This window comes from Callithrix jacchus, chromosome 5 (genome assembly GCF_049354715.1).
Source record: "Callithrix jacchus isolate 240 chromosome 5, calJac240_pri, whole genome shotgun sequence".
Taxonomy (NCBI): domain Eukaryota; kingdom Metazoa; phylum Chordata; class Mammalia; order Primates; family Cebidae; genus Callithrix; species Callithrix jacchus.
In genome coordinates, this window is record NC_133506.1 from 164,002,991 (window position 1) to 164,021,743 (window position 18,753).

The 18,753-nt window shown below is 46.8% G+C and overlaps 1 long non-coding RNA gene across 1 annotated transcript; it reads right to left on the bottom strand.

Moving 5' to 3' along the window:
- Positions 1 to 3,634: 3,634 nt before the first annotated feature.
- LOC118153955 (uncharacterized) lies at positions 3,635 to 17,972 on the bottom strand. Its single transcript, XR_004743817.3, has 4 exons — positions 17,822 to 17,972; positions 15,199 to 15,300; positions 7,167 to 7,349; positions 3,635 to 6,809 (listed from the first exon to the last, which is right to left on the bottom strand). It is a non-coding gene; the product is annotated as an uncharacterized LOC118153955 (long non-coding RNA).
- Positions 17,973 to 18,753: the final 781 nt, after the last annotated feature.

An 18,753-nucleotide genomic window follows, 5' to 3' on the forward strand; every position in this document is an offset into this window, starting at 1 on the left:
GGAGACACATTCAAATTACAGCCTCCCCTCCCCCCATCCATTCCACTCTCCATTCTTCCCCACCCTGCTCCATGCCTCAGTTCTTAATCTCTAAGAGCTGCATCTTTGGACTCTTACCTTCTGGCTTCCCTTTGGGTTCATCAATATTCAGGGCATTTATTGCCCCCAGATTCTACAAGTCCGGGCCAAGATTTGGCAGTTACTGAATTCCTCTACCAAAAGCCAGGTTGGCTCTCTGGAAGCCCCATTTCTACAGTTCCACTCTTTCCCTGGTTCCTTTGGTCCGTGCCTCCCCTTGCCTCTCCAGGCTCAGCAGAGGTAAGCTTCCTGTTATTGCTATCCTGGGTCTTCCCCATCTCCCACCGTTGCTCTGCCTATGCCTTTGCAAATAGTCCCTGCAATTACCTCTCTTTAAGTGTGCCCTCTCTTTCCCACTGGGATCCTGACTGACATGCTATTGTAGCTCCAGTACCTAGTATTTTGGCAAATACTAGTGTATTAGTCAGGGATCTCTAGAGGGACAGAACTAATAGGATAGATGTATATATGAGGGGAGTTTATCACGGAATACCGACTCACATGATCGCAAGATGAAGTCCCACAGTCGGCTGTCTGCAAGCTGAGTAGCAAGGAAGCCAGTTCAAATCCCAAAACCACAAAAGTGTATCTCCTTCACTCTGTGGCTGAAGGCCTGAGAGCCCCTGGCAAATCACTGATGTAAGTCGGAGAGTCCAAAAGCTGAAGAACTTGGAGTCTGATGTTGGAGGGCAGGAAGCATCCAGCATGGGAGAACGAGAAGCATCCAGCATGGGACAAAGGTGAAGGCCAGGAGATTCGGCAAGTCCGCTCTTTGCAAGTTCTTCCGCCTGCTTTATTCTGTACTGGCAGCGGATTAGATGGTGCCCACCCAGATTGAGGGTGGGTCTGCCTCTCCTAGTCTACTGACCCAAATGTCACTCTCCAATTGCTTGGACCCAGAAGGCAGAGCTTGCAGTGAGCTGAAGCGGTGCCACTGCACTCCAGCCCGTGAGAGCGAGACTCCGTGCGCAGGGTGTGTGGGGGGAGAAAAGGTTAATCTCCTTTGGCCGCACCCTCACAGACACACCCGGGAACACTGCTTTGCACCCTTCAATCCAATCAAATTGACACTCAATATTAACCATCACAAGTAAGTACTCGGTAAGTATTTTGGGGGGAAATGGACTGATGAATGGGCAATGAATTTTGCTTTCACTCAGGTGATTCTGTTCCCCCTCCTGTCTCTTCCTAGCTCCTTCTTTTCCTCCATTCCTTCTCAAATCTTTGCCCCTTCGGCTTTGTGTATTGGTCTTGCTCTGAAATTGTCCCCTGCAACTGAGAACTGATGGGACAGTCACCTATCGCCTCTCAGACAAAAGCATGAATTTAAGCCCTGGAACATCCCAAAACCTGATGCCCCAAACCAGTGTTTGGATTCTGCCTAAAATGTCAGTGGAAAATGTGGCACAAGTGGTCGGTGAGATGGGAGCGTCTGTGTGTGGAAGTCCGTGGACTGACACGTGAGCAGGACACCCGTTCAGCAGAAGTAGGCACAGCAGAGAATAAAGCGGGCTTGTGAAGCGGAATTCTGGATTCATACTCACCATGCCACAGAGCTTCTCATTTGGCATTTTACCATGCTGACCCACTGGGAGGAAAGGTTGTCTCATTTTCCGGACCCATAGTGAAACGATAAAGGAGAGAGGCCAGCTACTCAGGGACACTTCTCTCCTTAAGGCCAAAAATGCGGATTCAAGGCATCTGGACAGTGAAAAGTGCTTGAACGTTAGCACATATGAAGCCCACTGTCGGGGACTGGAAATGATCACCAATGTAATCAGATAGGAACATGTGTTAGCTAAAACTTTTGACCTTTATTAAGGAGAGATAAGAGACCACTAACTTAATTACTGACAGAAAAGTCGATTTCCATTTTTTTTTTCATTTTATTATTTTTTAGAGACAAGGTCTTGCTCTGTTGCCCAGGCTGAAGTGTAGTGGCGCCATCATAGCTCACTGCAGACTGGAACTCTGGGGCTCGGGTGAGCCTTCCATTCGAGTCTCTCGAGCAGCTGTGACTATGGGTATGCCGCCATGCCTGGCTGATTTTTATTTATTAATCTATTTTGTAGAGACAAGGTCTCACTCTGTAACCCACACTGGGGTGCAGTGGCATCATCATAGCTCACTACAGCCTCAAACTCCTGGGCTCAAGCAGTTCTCCTGCCTCGCCCTCCTGAGTAGCTGGGGCTACAGGCACGTGCCACCATGCCCAGGGATCTTCATTTCTTTCTGTCTTCATTTTTTAAAACGTTTTTCTTTATAGCAGCATTTTCTGCGAGTTAGAAGAAAACATCTTAGAATCTCAATCCCCTCACACCTTTTTGTTTCTGTTGCATTTGATATAAGTATTTGCTGAATGTCCAGGGCATTCTAGGCCTCCCTGGAGATGGATGGTCAAAGGAAAGGTCTATATTTGGCCTGTCTGCTATTTGTGGCAGGTGTATATTGGGAAAATCAGTCAGCTGAGAGTCAATTGGGCATGGGTAGCAATTCTGGCTCTGCCGCTGCTCACTCGCTGGACTTCACCTCTTTGCGTCTCAATTTCCGCATGACTACAGGGGGACAATCCCTACAGCACGGCTTTGTCGGGAGAATTAAATCAGGCAACACGTGCCCAGTACCTAGAATAGTCCCTGGCCCTTCGTAGGCCCTCAGTAAGCGGTGGCTGTAAGGATGGCTGGCTGCAGGGCCTGCCTGCATTGACTGACCGCAGCGCACGTGGTGCGTGATGAAATGAATCGCTTTTGTTTCCCTGTCCTGACAAAAGCAGTCCCCTGGCTCTTGCCGGCTGTGAAGCAGCCAAAGCCGAATGAGTACTAAGAGCCCCCTTTGTCCGGAGCGAGGCCTCATTTGTCGGACACAAATGCTGCTCTGGCAGCCTGGATGCCTGGGCCGCGGTGACAAATGTGTTTGGGCTGGAGAAGCCCCAGTTCGCCGCTGCGGCCGTCCAAGCTCCCAGGCTGCGGGGCGCAGCTGTGGATTCATTCCCAGCCGCCCTGCGCTCGGGCTCTAGTCACCTCGGGCTTTCAATTCGGAGAATCAGCAATTAAATTTCATGACCTTGCTCCTCTCTGGATGGAGAGTTCCCAGGGGCCCGGCCTGCCAGTGGGTAGATGACTTCTGGGGAGACTTCCTGAGTCCCACGAGCCAGCGTTAGCGTTGGAAGGGCGAGGACATGGCAGTCTTCTTGCCGGAGGCTCTTCGGAGCCTGAGCATCCCGCACGTCAGCTATGGGGGAAGCCACTGCTTTGGCTTTGAACGTTGTTAAGGAGAAGAAAATGGTGGGGGTGGTGTAGCCAAATACTCTAAGAGTCACCCATTCTGCTCGGACACGCTGCAAGCTTGAGGAAAAGGACAGCGGGGCAGCGAGCTTCTGGGGCAGAGCCTCCAGCCTGTGGGCATCCACCCAGGCACCTGTGTGTGGACCAGCGTCCCTGTCTGGGGGCGCCTCACAGTCACACCCACTCTGCTCAGGCAGTCCAGGTTTCCCCTCTTCCCCCCGGGGAGGAACAGAACGATGGGTCTATAGAACTTGACTGCAAGTGAATATGAGTTGTTTTTAAATATCCATTTTTATTTGTGGTAAAATACACATAAAACTTACCATCCTATTTTCATGGGTACAGTCCAGTAGTGTTTAGTACACACACGTTGTGGTGCATCCAATCTCTAGAACTATTCACTTTGTAAAATGAAACTCTGCACTCATTAAGCAGCATCTCCCCAGCTCCCTCTGCCCCCCGGGTCCTGGCAACCAGCATTCTTTCTTCTCTGTGAGTCTGACTCAGATAAGTGGGATCATTTGGTATTTATCCTTTGGTGACCAGCTTATTTCACTTAGTGCAATGTCCGCAAGGTTCATCCGTGTTGTAGCATGTGTCAGAATTTCCTTCCTTTTTTAAGGCCGAATAACATGAGGAGCTATCTTTTTAAGTTGCTGTTCCATTAGGGATCCTTTGAATATGAGAGGGGGCAGGATTAGGTCCTTCAGGGTGTGAGGTTTTCATGAAGCCCACAGAGATGAGCTCCCTTCCTGGGTTCCGTGACCCATCCTTCAATGATCCCCTTCACACGCTGCCACGCAACCTGTGGATTTTTACCACTGACTGTGTTGAGAGCCCTGGGCCATGCCTGCCTTTGTACCAAGCTCTGGAGAAGACCAGGCCTTACATCTAGGGGAGAGAGAGGCCCAAATCTCAACACAGCTCTGACACTTATTAGTGGTGACATCCTGGATAAGTCACTTCACCATTGTGAGCACGGTGCCTTTGAAGTCAAATGGAGATGACATTATGAACGCTGTCTAGGTTGGGTGGAGACTGAATGAAAGAACACATGTTAAAGCACCAGGCATGGAGCCCGGTAATTTCTGAACAAATGGAGGTTAGATCTTAGTACAAGGAAATTAAAGAGGAGATTTTTCTTTTGAGCAAGCACAGCATCCACACTAGCGGCTCAACATGTTTTGAGTGAGGGGCTCCTCCGAGAGTCACATACATGCACACACAATGTGACACTGAATTTCTGGGAATTCTTCAATCTCATGATGCCCATCCATGACTTCAGGCACAAGATCAAGGACCTGGGATCGAGATAGCAGAGAACAAAACACTCCCAGAAAATGCAGATCAGGCCAGGTACAGTAGTTCATGCCTGTAATCCCAGCACTTTGGGAGGCAAAAGCAGGAGGATTGCTTGAGTCCAGGAGTTTGAGAACAGCCTGGGCAACATAGTGAGTCCCCATCTCTTCAAAAAGTAAAAAAAAAACAAAATAAAAATTAGCCAGGTGTGGTGGCACGCACCTGTAGTCCCAGCTACTCAGGAGGCTGAGGTAGAAGGATCACTTGAGCCCCAGAGGTTAAGGCCACAGTCAGCCAAGATCACACCACTGCACTCCAGCCTCGGCGAAAAGAAAAAGAAGAAGAAAATGCAGGTCGTGTTTTATATAGGGTGAAAAAAGAAAGGAACAGAGTCCTGCAGTGCTGAAGAGACACTAACAGAGAACGCTAAAGCAGTCAGCGAGATCCAGCCAGGAATACTTCCTCACGGATGCTCAGACATTTCTCAAGGACTCAGAGTTTCCTCTTCATGCTGCTGTGAGTGGTTCACAGTCACTCGCTGGTGCACTGAGGACTCCTCGCTCCCATCCTGGGAAAGCACTTGCTCTCCTGCGAGCTACACAGGTGGGCACGCACGTGCGTTTGTCTTGTGCTTCGGCTGTGCTTGTGTCTTCCTGGTGGAGCCTCATTCTCTCTTCCTCGTGTCTTGTGCTCCGGAGACCCTGTCTGCTGCTGAGTCTCTCCCAGGGCGCCGTAGACACAGCCTTTCCAATGAGATTGTGAGGTAAAGTCCTCGGGGAATTGTTTTGAACTTTCAGATGTGCCGCTGTCCCATAAGGTGGAGTCTGTTCTCGACTGATTTTGTTTGTTTGATACAAGGTCTGGCTTTGTCACACAGGCTGGAGTGCAGTGGCATGACCTTGGCTCACTGCAACCTCCACTTCCCAGGCTCAAGCCGTCCTCCCACCTCAGCCTCCTGAGTAGCTGGGACTACAGCCGGCACCACCACACCTGGTTAATGTTTTGTATTTTTAGTAGAGATGGGGTCACTATGCTTGGCTAATTTTTTGTATTTTTAGTAGAGCTGGGGTCTTGCCATGGTGACCAGGCTGGTCTCGAACTCCACCCGCCTTGGCCTCCCAAAGTGCTGGGATTAGAGATGTGAGCCACACGCCCAGCCTGTTCCCCCACATTTAAAGACACTCCATATATGCCTGTAGGGAAGCTTAGCACAGCCTGGACAAACAGAGTCCCATGTTTCATGGGAAATTTTTTTTTTCATGGAAGGTAGCTCTTGTTTGATCTGGGATTTTTGTCTCCCAGGGAAATTTGGTTTTAAGGGCTCAGATGTCTTAGCCCGATCATTCAACTGCCATCTCCCCCTTCACAGTCACCACTTCCAAATGCAGGATTGCAGTAAAGCATGCGCGGAACCCTCCAGGCCTCCTGCCTCCCTGCCGCACCCTGGCGCGTTCTCCAGCCAGTCCAGGGCACGGTCACCTCGAAAGCAGTTCCACAAGTGCTCGTCGTCATCTCCAGCTGTCTTTCCCTGGCACCATGCCAACTGCTGTTATAGACACCATTTCCACACCCTCCTCTCTGTGGCCCGGTGTGAGCATTTTACTAAATTTCAGTATTCCTTGTCACGACTGCCGCGAGCGTAGCGTGAAAGATTTATACAGGAACAAAAAGCCTTTTGTCTAAGCAAGCAGGGGAAAAAACCGATAGGGAGCTTCATCTTCCAATGGCCCAGGAACTGCCAGGTGAAGCTGCTCACCAATTATAGACCCTTTGATCTAAGTCAAACAGCAAATCTACTAAATCCGATACCTTCGAATGGGTCGAGTGGCCGAACTGTTACAAACCACTCTCAAAGGGCGGTAATCTGAGGAATCCAGAGGACGATAAGAAACGTCTATTCACGACGGCCAGACCAAATAACAGAACTGGCCCGAGGTACGTTCAGCCTTCCAAACCCAGAAGCAGACCCAGCCAGCCTCCACCGAAAAGATTTCTACTCCTCTTTCCTTCAATAATCTTAATTTCAGCAAAGCCAAGTCTTCTCAGTGGCAAGAAAAAGAAGTCAGGGTGTATTTTTTGTTTGCTTTTATTTTGAAAATAGCACTTTTCTCCTAATTATGAAATCCACTTATGCTTCATGGAGAGAGCCTGGAAAACAAAAACACCACAGGTTCAAGGTTACTTAAGGTCTCGAAAGACTACACTGTAGGCATTCTAATGCATGTCTCTTATATTTATATCAATTTTTTTACAAAAATTGTGTTTATTTATAAAGTCTTTTGGTCTACTGATCTATTTATTTTACTTAGCAACATATTATGAATATTTTCCATGTGAATTGGTATTTCCTTCAATATGTTGCTGGTGGCTACATACAGTGCTGTCATTCGGACACATTGTAATCCTTTATTTATTGAGTCATAAAGAGGCTTCAACAGACATCTTTGAGTGAAAATATTTAACTTCATCTCTGATTATTCCTAGGACAACCTCCCAGACGTTTACCTTCTGTTTGAAATCAGCAGTCTTCAAGTTCACCCTTCGATTCTACTTAGAAGTCATTTCACTCTGAAACATGAACATCAGCGTAGATGTCAAAACAAAAGAAGCCCAAGAAACATGTCAGAGGTTGCAGTTAAGGAAAGCTGCCCAGCCAGACCAGTGAGGAGTGACTTCCCGGAACGTCGGCTAGAAGAAATGAGCTGATGTCAGCAAAGAGATCGAGAGAAGTTACAGCAACACAATTTCAGATTCAATCTCCATATTCCAATCACAGGTGTCACTGAGGAAGGCAATGCAGTCATCAAAGACATGGACACTCTGCAGAAACAATGACACAGGTGTCACTGAGGAAGGTAATACAGTCATCAAAGACATGGGCACACTGTGCAGAAACAATGACACAGGTGTCACTGAGGAAGGTAATACAGTCATCAAAGACATGGGCACGCTGCAGAAACAATGACACAGGTGTCACTGAGGAAGGTAATACACTCATCAAAGACATGGGCACACTGTGCAGAAACAATGACACAGGTGTCACTGAGGAAGGTAATACACTCATCAAAGACATGGGCACACTGTGCAGAAACAATGACACAGGTGTCACTGAGGAAGGTAATACAGTCATCAAAGACATGGGCACACTGTGCAGAAACAATGACATAGGTGTCACTGAGGAAGGTAATACAGTCATCAAAGACATGGGCACACTGTGCAGAAACAATGACACAGGTGTCACTGAGGAAGGTAATGCACTCATCAAAGACATGGGCACACTGTGCAGAAACAATGACATAGGTGTCACTGAGGAAGGTAATACAGTCATCAAAGACATGGGCACACTGTGCAGAAACAATGACACAGGTGTCACTGAGGAAGGTAATACACTCATCAAAGACATGGGCACACTGTGCAGAAACAATGACACAGGTGTCACTGAGGAAGGTAATACAGTCATCAAAGACATGGGCACACTGTGCAGAAACAATGACACAGGTGTCACTGAGGAAGGTAATACAGTCATCAAAGACATGGGCACACTGTGCAGAAACAATGACACAGGTGTCACTGAGGAAGGTAATACAGTCATCAAAGACATGGGCACACTGTGCAGAAACAATGACATAGGTGTCACTGAGGAAGGTAATACAGTCATCAAAGACATGGGCACACTGTGCAGAAACAATGACACAGGTGTCACTGAGGAAGGTAATACAGTCATCAAAGACATGGGCACACTGTGCAGAAACAATGACATAGGTGTCACTGAGGAAGGTAATACAGTCATCAAAGACATGGGCACACTGTGCAGAAACAATGACACAGGTGTCACTGAGGAAGGTAATGCACTCATCAAAGACATGGGCACACTGTGCAGAAACAATGACATAGGTGTCACTGAGGAAGGTAATACAGTCATCAAAGACATGGGCACACTGTGCAGAAACAATGACACAGGTGTCACTGAGGAAGGTAATACAGTCATCAAAGACATGGGCACACTGTGCAGAAACAATGACATAGGTGTCACTGAGGAAGGTAATACACTCATCAAAGACATGGGCACACTGTGCAGAAACAATGACACAGGTGTCACTGAGGAAGGTAATACAGTCATCAAAGACATGGGCACACTGTGCAGAAACAATGACACAGGTGTCACTGAGGAAGGTAATACAGTCATCAAAGACATGGGCACACTGTGCAGAAACAATGACACAGGTGTCACTGAGGAAGGTAATACAGTCATCAAAGACATGGGCACGCTGCAGAAACAATGACACAGGTGTCACTGAGGAAGGTAATACACTCATCAAAGACATGGGCACACTGTGCAGAAACAATGACACAGGTGTCACTGAGGAAGGTAATACAGTCATCAAAGACATGGGCACACTGTGCAGAAACAATGACATAGGTGTCACTGAGGAAGGTAATACAGTCATCAAAGACATGGGCACACTGTGCAGAAACAATGACACAGGTGTCACTGAGGAAGGTAATACAGTCATCAAAGACATGGGCACTCTGCAGAAACAATGACACAGGTGTCACTGAGGAAGGTAATACAGTCATCAAAGACATGGGCACACTGTGCAGAAACAATGACACAGGTGTCACTGAGGAAGGTAATACACTCATCAAAGACATGGGCACTCTGCAGAAACAATGTGCTGCTTGCCGTGAGTAACACATAAACTTCCGGTATCTGTAGATTAACATGGCAAAGATGAAATGGTCGGTGATATGAGTCATATGTATTGTATTTTCTCTCTGTGTTATGGCTGCATACATTTAAAGAGTGAGATGGCTTTACCAGGTTTATTATGAAAAACAGCAGTGATCCCACTCACTCTCTCTCATTTTCTCTTGTCAGAGGCAACCATTTTCATATCTTTTTAGCCATTACCTTGGCCTTTACCTCCATAATCCTAAATAGTTTATTTATATTTCTTTTCTTTCTTCTTTCTTTTTTTGAGACCCTCCCTCTGTTGCCTCGGCTGGAAGGCAGTGGCACTATCTCAGCTCACTGCAGCCTCAACTTACCAGGCTGAGGTGATGTTCCCACCTTAGCCTTCCAAATAACTGGGACAACAGGCACGCTCCACTACACCTGACTAACTTCTTTTATTGATTTGTTTATTCATTTTTTCTGAGAGATGGAGTCCCACCAGCTTGCCCAGGCTAGTCTTGAATTCCTGGTCTCAAGCAATCCTCCCACCTCAGCCTCCCAACATGCTGGGATTACAGGTCACCTTGCACCCATCACTTCTTAATATTTTTTAGAGGAAATCATCACACTTTGCCTTTCCACTTTATAAGATGGTGATTTAACTCTATTTCTACCATCATCAACACACACACACACACACACACACACACACACACACCCCTCTCCATATAGTTATCTAGCGACCTGTCTGCATGTGCATGTGTATCTGTATGTTGTATAATCTTGGTTAGATCAGTTATGATAATAATATTCTCCGATCACTGTTCTGTGTAACTCTGTTTCCCCGCAGTCAATAATAAGTTTTCTTTGTTGATTTTGCTTTGCACCATTGCGTCAATCTCAGCATTTCCACCTAGTCAAGCATTATTTAAAGACATTCAGTGTCTACATCAAGACATTCAGATGCATTAACTATTCTGTGATTTTTGCCTGGAAGTCCTCTCTCCTGGAAATGCGGGTGGCGCCAATCTGGTCTGGCTGCTTGTGCCTGGGACACAGCTGCCTCACCCTCATCCCGAAGGGGCCATTCGTGTTTGACCTCCCGTTTTCTAAAACTCATGTCTTCTTTTTTCTTAATTCTCCCAAGAGATTTTTTTTTAAAAGTGCTTGGGAATTAAACACTTTAAAGGCCAGAAAATGTTTTTGTGCTACCCTCTCACTTGATTAATATTTGACTGAAAAGAGAGAACATACTAATCTAGAGATGAACTTCAATCGCCTCCTGGTTTCAGGTGGCATCGATCCATTACTGTGTAGATTTCCGAACTGCTGAGAAACACGAAGCCCCTCAGATTTCCACTCCTTTGTGAGTAGGTCAGTTTTCCTCTCTGGAAGCCCAGAGGATCTTCCTTTGGTTTAAGGGGTCTGAAAGCTCCCGACGCGGTACCTTACTGTGGTGTTGTTTTCCCCGTTGTTCTGGATGTTTCGTTTTGTGGAATCCTCTGATCAGGTCATTATTTTCATTTCGTCTGTTTTTCCAGTCTTATCTTTTCTCTTTCCCTCATTTCTGTTTTTGTTTTTGTTCCACTTTGAGATAAGATAATTTCATCTTCCAAAGCCTCTGTTGGTTTTCCATTTCAGCTGTGGTGCTTTTAATTTCTAAAAGCTCTCTTTTATTCCCTTGATTTTTTTTATATTTTTTATCTTGTTTGTGTTTCATGGATGTTTCTCTGATCATTTAATTACGTTTTTAAGTGTTTTTTCTTACCTGGTTTGTTTCTCCAATTTGCTTTTTGCTATTTGCTTTGGTTTCCATCTTTATTTTTAGAGGCTCACCTCAAACGCCTAGTGTCCCTGATTGTCTGCTCATATTTAAGACCAAAACCTTAACATTCTGCTTGGAAGCTGTCAACACACAGATGGGGTTTACTGGCTGTGGGCTTCAGGGTAAAGTGACCTGGTCGGGCCGTTCCCTCAGGGAGCCTCTGACATTAGCATCCTTACGTCTTTCCTCTTGAATTGAGCAAATTCCCCAGAGAAGAACCATCTGGTCTCTTGCCTAGAGGTTAGAGGCCCAGCGGTCAATATTACGGAAGAGGCTTGGGAGTCCATGCCCCTGTTTCTTTGGTATCCTTATTGTTAACTGTGCCTCGTGCTCCCCAGGACAGAGACCCCCTGCTCTTAGTACTCAGTCCAGAAAATAACACTTATCTCCTGCTGGGAGAGGTGAGGAGCAGCCCCTGTCTACACAGAGCAGGCAAAACTATCTAGAGATCTAACTGCCCCTTGGCTAGACTTTTAATCAATAACTCATGTTCCTAGTCTCAGCTTTAAACCCATTTCCATAGATACTCCTGTCGTGGATTCCTAAGCCTTCTGGGTATCTCTGTAAAATTGCTGGGCTATTTTTTTTTTCCCAAATGATGGCCTAGGATTCTGCCCCCTCAGGTCAGCCTACTTGATCAACACTCATCCATCTGCTTACTAGTTTCCAAAATCTACTGCTGTTATCTTTTTATTCCTGTTGGGATCATATCATGTAAAAAACAATGTCATTTAATTGGGGTTTGAACGGAAGAAACTCCTGCATAAATTCCTGGAAGCAGGGAATGTTTTTAAGGAAACATTCCTAAATATTTCTCTAAATCACAACAGTAAAACTATTGCCACAAATGTTCAAAGGGCGATATGCTGAGGAGAGGGTAAGAGTACAAGGAAAAGGTCCCAAGCGAAGTGCTTTCTCCTAAAGTTTGCAAATGGAATGCAACCGAACACAGAGAAAGAGGGAACCCCTCACAACCTGAAAAACCAAATTGGGAGGAAGCTTTTTGACTTTGGGTGATTTTATCTGCCCCAACCCATGTACACCTGCATTTGAATGTAGATGAATTTCTGTACCAATGTTTGATGGGTGTACCTTTGACTGTAGGTGAATTTCTGCACCAATGTTTGATAGGTGTACCTTTGACTGTAGGTGAATTTCTGTACCAATGTTTGATAGGTGTACCTTTGACTGTAGGTGAATTTCTGCACCAATGTTTGATGGGTGTACCTTCCACTGTAGGTGAATTTCTGCACCAGTGACCCGGGCAATGTTATCACTCTCATTCTTCAAATGAAGCAAAAGGCCCAAGAAAGCGAATTAACATATCCACAATGACAGCGATCATCAGCGACAGGGTCGAGAGATAAACTCTTGTCTTTCTGGTACTAAACGTCTGTCCCTTGGCCATATGGATCATGTGACACTCACCGGCCATATTGCTAATGTTACGCTGGAGAGTGACCAGCCGTCTGTCTGTACTGTCCCCACATTGTCCCCTGCCTCACTCCCACTAACACTTGGAGCCGTGTGCTCCACAGTTCCTCTCCTCCTCGCAGGACTGTTTCTCTTCTCTCCTCTGTTAGTGTGACCACTGGTTTCCTTTAACTTCTTGATCTCCAATTAGTCAAGATCTATATTTCTGACAGATGCTCAGGGTGTGGTTCTTAGTGATGTTTATAGATAATTTAACTTCATCCAAATAATGTCCTGGGGGTTACAGAGAGAAATTTAGCAGATTAGCTAAAGGAAAGAAAGAAGCTTGATGTTGTCTTTGCCAAATATAATGGATTAATAGCTAAGGACAAGTAATTATTTCTTTTGTGTATTGTTTATAACATAGAAAATGAGTTTTTGTTTTGCAATAATTAGTTTCTGGTCCATGCTAGGATAAGCCAGAAATTTAGCTTTGTTGGCACTCTGGTTTTATCCATTTTTCTTTTTCTTTCTTTCTTTCTTTTTAAAAGGCAGGGTTTCACCATGTTGGCCAGGCTGATCTTGAACTCCTGACCTTGGCTGGTCCGCCTGCCTTGGCTCCAAAGTGCTGAGATTACAGGCGTGAGCCACCACGCCCAGCCTATCCATTTTTCAATTCTTCCTTGAGGTTTTGTATTTTGCTACTAGAGTCTTCTTGCTGTGCTGACTCTTCCCAGAATTAACACTTTCAGATGTGAGTATTGCGAGGAAGGCATGGTCTGGTATAAGATTATTGGACCAATGCTGAATGTCACCAGTGAAACTTTGCACTGTCCCTGGGTACCACTGGGCACCACACCAGGCCTAGGGTGACAAAGAAAGAGAAGATAAATGTGGGGAAAATATAAAGAGACATAAAAGAAGGGCGGGGGGACCAGGCACGGTGGCTCACGCCTGTAATCCCAGCACTTTGGGAGGCCAAGGCGGGTGGATCACGAGGTCAAGAGATCGAGACCATCCTGGTCAACATGGTGAAACCCCGTCTCTACTAAAAATACAAAAAATTAGCTGGGCACGGTGGCGCGTGCCTGTAATCCCAGCTACTCAGGAGGCTGAGGCAGGAGAATTGCCTGAACCCAGGAGGCGGAGGTTGCGGTGAGCCGAGATTGCGCCATTGCACTCCAGCCTGGGGAACAAGAGCGAAACTCCGTCTCAAGAAAAGAAAAAAGAAAAAAAAAGAAGGGAGGGGGAGAAAAAAAGGGAGGGAGGAAGGGGAAATAGAAGAAGAGGTGCTCCTGGGTGAGGGCAGTTAATATGGTGACAAGACCCCCAGTCTCTGGCTCTACACCTGTGTCCCCCTGGGTCCTGGGCACTGCACCACAGGTCCAAAAGGCAAGATTTCTTCACCTTTCATTTTGGCCAGAGTCTGGCTTCCTCGGTTATTCTCTCATTTTTTTTTTTTTTTTACCACCGTATTTGCCTTATAACTTCAAATCTCAGTAATTGCAGCAGCTTCTGAGCGTGACTCAGCCCTCAGATGTGATAGGCACAGCCCACAGAAAGGTTTCACAATGCACTGGAACGCTTGCAGACAGACCTGCACGTCTCGAGGCACTGGGATTCCTGTAGACAGACCTGCACGTCTCGAGGCCTCAGACTCTCCACTTCTTGTTACAACCCCTACTTCCTGGCTTGAGCTGCCTACTTGGTTTTTTAACACATTTGTGTATGTGACACCTGGCTTCCACACTGTGTACCCTAAACCACATGTGCCCTCCCAAATATTATTTATGCAACCGTGTTCTTTATCCACCACTACATCTTGAAGTTACAGAAGGCAGGCACTGTCAGTAAAGGTGCCCCACGGCCGCCCAGCTCTACCACAGCTGTGAAGGGAAAGGTATCACTATAGCTGCCATTTACTGAGCTCCTCACGTGTGGCAGGACCTGCTCCAAACACTTCATATGTGGTAACTCATTCAATCCTGAAATACAAAGAGGTTTAGATGAGGAAACTGAGACACAGAGTAGTTAGCTTGACCAAATTTAACACAAGGAAAACCCAGGACTCCCAACCCTTTCTTTTTTTCTGAAATGGAGTCTCATTCTTGTTGCCCAGGCTGGAGTGCAGTGGCATGATCTCGGCTCACTGCAACCCCCACCTCCCAGGTTCAAGCTATTCTCCTGCCTCAACCTCCCAAAAAGCTGGCAATGCAGCGCCCGCCACCACGCCTGGCTAATTTTTGTCTTTTTAGTAGAGACAGGGCTTCATCGCCTTGGTCAGGCTGGTCTCGAACTCCTGACCTTGTGATCCACCCGCCTCAGACTCCCAAAGTGCTGGGATTACTCGTGTAAACCACTGCGCCCAGCCCCAAACCCTTTCAGCTTTACACACTGTGCCCAATCACCACACCCAAAGCCAATCGCCACCACTGACCATGGGCACCATGAATTAATCACGTTGGCGAAGTCGTGGGGAAGCCTGGGAGTTGAGGCCTCTGGATTCCAACCGCTACCCTCTTATTTCTTTAATTTCTTTCCTTTCTGTGTGAGGGGGCACATTAAGCAAACAAATTATGATGTGCTCCAGCTTTTCTGTCTTTGAAATGGGAAGAACAGATCACCTGCATCCATCCATCGCCCAGGGAAGCCTGATCTGTAGATGATGCCTCTCTTCACCAAAAGCCCGTCCAGGCTGCAGCTCTTTGGAGGAAGGTTGGGGGAAACTGTGAACCAAATTAAGGAGCAGCTTTCAGAGCAGAGGCATAGCTTACTCTGTGAACGCTTAGGACACGTTCCTTTTTTTTTCCTATAATGTCTTAGAGCATTGCAGGACTGCGACACGCCAGGTATTAGCTATTTTCTTAGAGTCCAGAAGTTTGCAATGTAAAAGCATTTGGAATTGTTTTTGAATGCCAGGTATTTAAAGTTGCCAACCTAATGACTTACTCATAAAGCTCTCCACTGCTTGTAAGTGAATGTTATTAACAAATTCTGCTTAATCAGTTCACATAATCTGATTAACTGGAATAAAAGAGGAATCTAGCTCCCCAGTCATTCGCTGACCTTGCACTACACTAAGGGGTATCTATGCTGCACACCAATTTTTAAAGCCTGTGTGAGAGGCACAAGCCAGGCCCAACGCCTTCCCAGGGTGCCATTGGCTTTTTGACTCATCCATACTCATCAGCACCCGTTGCAGGGGCCCTGTCTGATCTAGCCAACTCCTGCTGGCAGGGAAGCTCCCATTCCTCTTCCTGCCAGTTCTGAAGTCACAGAGCTATGCAGCCTCCTCTGGGCCCCCTGAGATCATGATGTGGGGAGGGGCTAGTGGAGCTGAAAATAGCCTCTGTTTGAGTCACAGGAACAGAGAAGCAGGGGCAGCCACCCAGGGTCACCATCCAGTGCCACCCCCCTGAGGGTCACCATCTGGAATCTGTCACTTGAGGCAACCACCCGGTGCCACCATCCAATGCCACCTTCTGGGGCCACTTCCCAGGATCCTCCCCCAGGGGAGGCCTTCTGAGTCAGAGCAGGCCAGGGTGCCTTTTGCTGCCTCTCCAGAGCTTGAGGTCTGTGGATCACAGTTTCCCATTCCTCTCTAGCAGCTTACTCGGTTATTTAAGCAAACAGCTGCTTCCTCACTGTGTCAGTCTCAAATCTGCGCAATCACTGGAGGGAAAAATGGAAAGAACCAAGCAAAAAGCCCTCCTTAACATCATTTTTCAAACTCCTTAAATTAAATGCCTGGATCTGCTCTTCCAGTTGTATTTGCCATAGTCCCACGTCTTTCCCTGCATGTCACAAGCAGCCCTGAACCCAGCTTTCCAATTGCCACACCCCTTTGCCTCTGCTCCTCCAAACTCAGAACGTCCTCTTCCGCATGCTCAGGGCTGAGTGAAATGGGTGGAGAGGGGGCTATCTGCGCCACTCCTTCCCAGCCCCCTCTCCTTTGATTCCTCTTCAGAATTCAGGCCAAATCTTACCTTTCGGGCTTATTCTTTGACAAATTAGTCTAGAGGAATTTTTGGCCCTAAACTCGGATACTATTTCAGCCCATGAGTTACTTACTTCACATGCACCGAGCCCAGGTTGTTTATATTACACCTTCAGGATTGAATGAAACAGATAAAGAAAGCATGGGTCCTGCCGCAGGGAAATTCCAATCTAGGGAAACCTGCTGATTCAGATCGAGGTATTACAGCATGGTAGTTGCTAAACTCATGAGATACAACTGTGGAAGTGCTTCCCAACAGGCGGAGAAAAATCCATTGCAGTGGTCAGAATTCAGCATGAGATGCATCATCGGGGACAGCAGGAACCCCAGCAGTGTGGTTCACGCAGGATTCAGCCAGCTTCTGCATTTACTTAAGTACCCTTCGGTGGACACTTTGCAATATTTTTATTGGGAATTCTAAAAATCTCATAATAAATGACTTTTCCTTTTCTTCTCTTGTTCCCGATTTAAAAGCTCTTGGTCCTACCCTAACCTCCAGCTGCTCCTGTGCGTTGCTGAGCTCTAATCTAGGATCTACACAGACCCCGGGAGGTAACAGTAACATTCCTAAACATTGCCATCCTGTGGCCACACAAAAAGAGAACAGGAAATGGTCACGGATGCTGCCATTTAAAGAGCGAGTCAAGCATCCTCCTTCCCACTGCAGACCTTACCCCCAAACAATTGCAACCGTAAAGATGAATTCCTGACTTGGAGGGGCCGCTACTCAAAAACAGACCCACAAACAAAAGCACTGCTGAATGATGGCCCACCCAGCAACTCAAATGCTCCGCCTCTTGGGAAGTCGTATTTCTCAGGAGGGCAAGTTTGGGGTAGGCTACCAACCGGGCACCTCCTCCGAAAGTGCTGGTCTTCAGGAAGGTTGTAGAGAGCCTGTTCTTAGAAGCTGCCCACCTTTTCCGGGTCAGCTGCTGCCTTCTGTTTGAATCAGGCTGTTGGGAACATCACCAGAGTTTCAGATGTCTCCAGGAAGCCCCTTGCAGGTGGTAGCCCTTCTGTTAGGCCGTGTTGACAGCACTGGCCAGGACTTTGGGACTCTGGCCAGTGACGCTGGCTAGGGAGGAAGGGGAATAGGCCTGAGTCTGTTTGCCTTTTGATCTACGTGGGTCATTGTCACTTGGGGGGTGGGGGTGGGGTACCGAGACTTGAACCTGAGCAGCCAAGCATGAAGAGAGGAATGGACCCCGTGATTGACCTGCTCTTGGACACTTGGTAGATAAGATACTCACCCGGATCATGACGTTCCCCGTCGGCACCATCCCGGGCAGGCTTAGGTGGCCTCATCAGTGTAGACAGTCTTATGTCTGTGAGGAGATCAGGTTTCTTTGCTGTGGGTCATTTTTCCCACTCATATAAATGGAAAAAATTCATCCAACACATGCTTGTTTGGTCAGCTCTGCAGCTTTTCACACAAGCTGATGAGCACCTGACTTTGTCAGCCTGCACATTGACTGCAGTAACTGCTGATGGGCAAAGTGGCTGATGCCAACCTCACTGCTAGTGACCATCGTGGCAGAAATATCTCGCATTTGCTTGAGCATTTAAGCTAGGTATGTGCTGTGAAACACAGGTATGAATTTTCTGGTTGGGAAATCAATACTCAATTTCAATTAACTAGAATGGAAAGAATGGAGAGCAGTTTGTAATTTTAAAACATTAGATTTCTTTTTCTGGCCTTGAGTAAACATAATTAATAAAGATAAAATGAAAACTGATTACCTTCTTTTATCTAACAGAGAATGATGGCAAGAGTCATGCCCATGAATGGAATTCCAACATTGTTTTGATTAAATGGTGTATCCATTGAGCACCCGCAGAGGACCCAGCACAGACGCAAACTGTGGGAGCTTATGACCTGAGCAAATCCCTCCAATGCCAGGCAGTCGTGTGACGAGGCTTCGCACAGATTCCCACAGCTCATTACCATACAGCACTGCATCTGCAAAGGGAAATCATTCCAGACGTGGTAATCAAGAGGGCATTGTAGGAAGAGGATGATTCTGAAGTGATCCTCCAAAACCCCAAAATATTTTGACAAGCAAAGCCCAGAATGAAGGGGGGCCTTTCACAGGGAGGGAGTGGCTTGAGCATACCTCTCCTGAAGCAGAAAAGTGTGTTTTAAAATAATAATAACAATAAATGATGATAATAATGTGGTTTG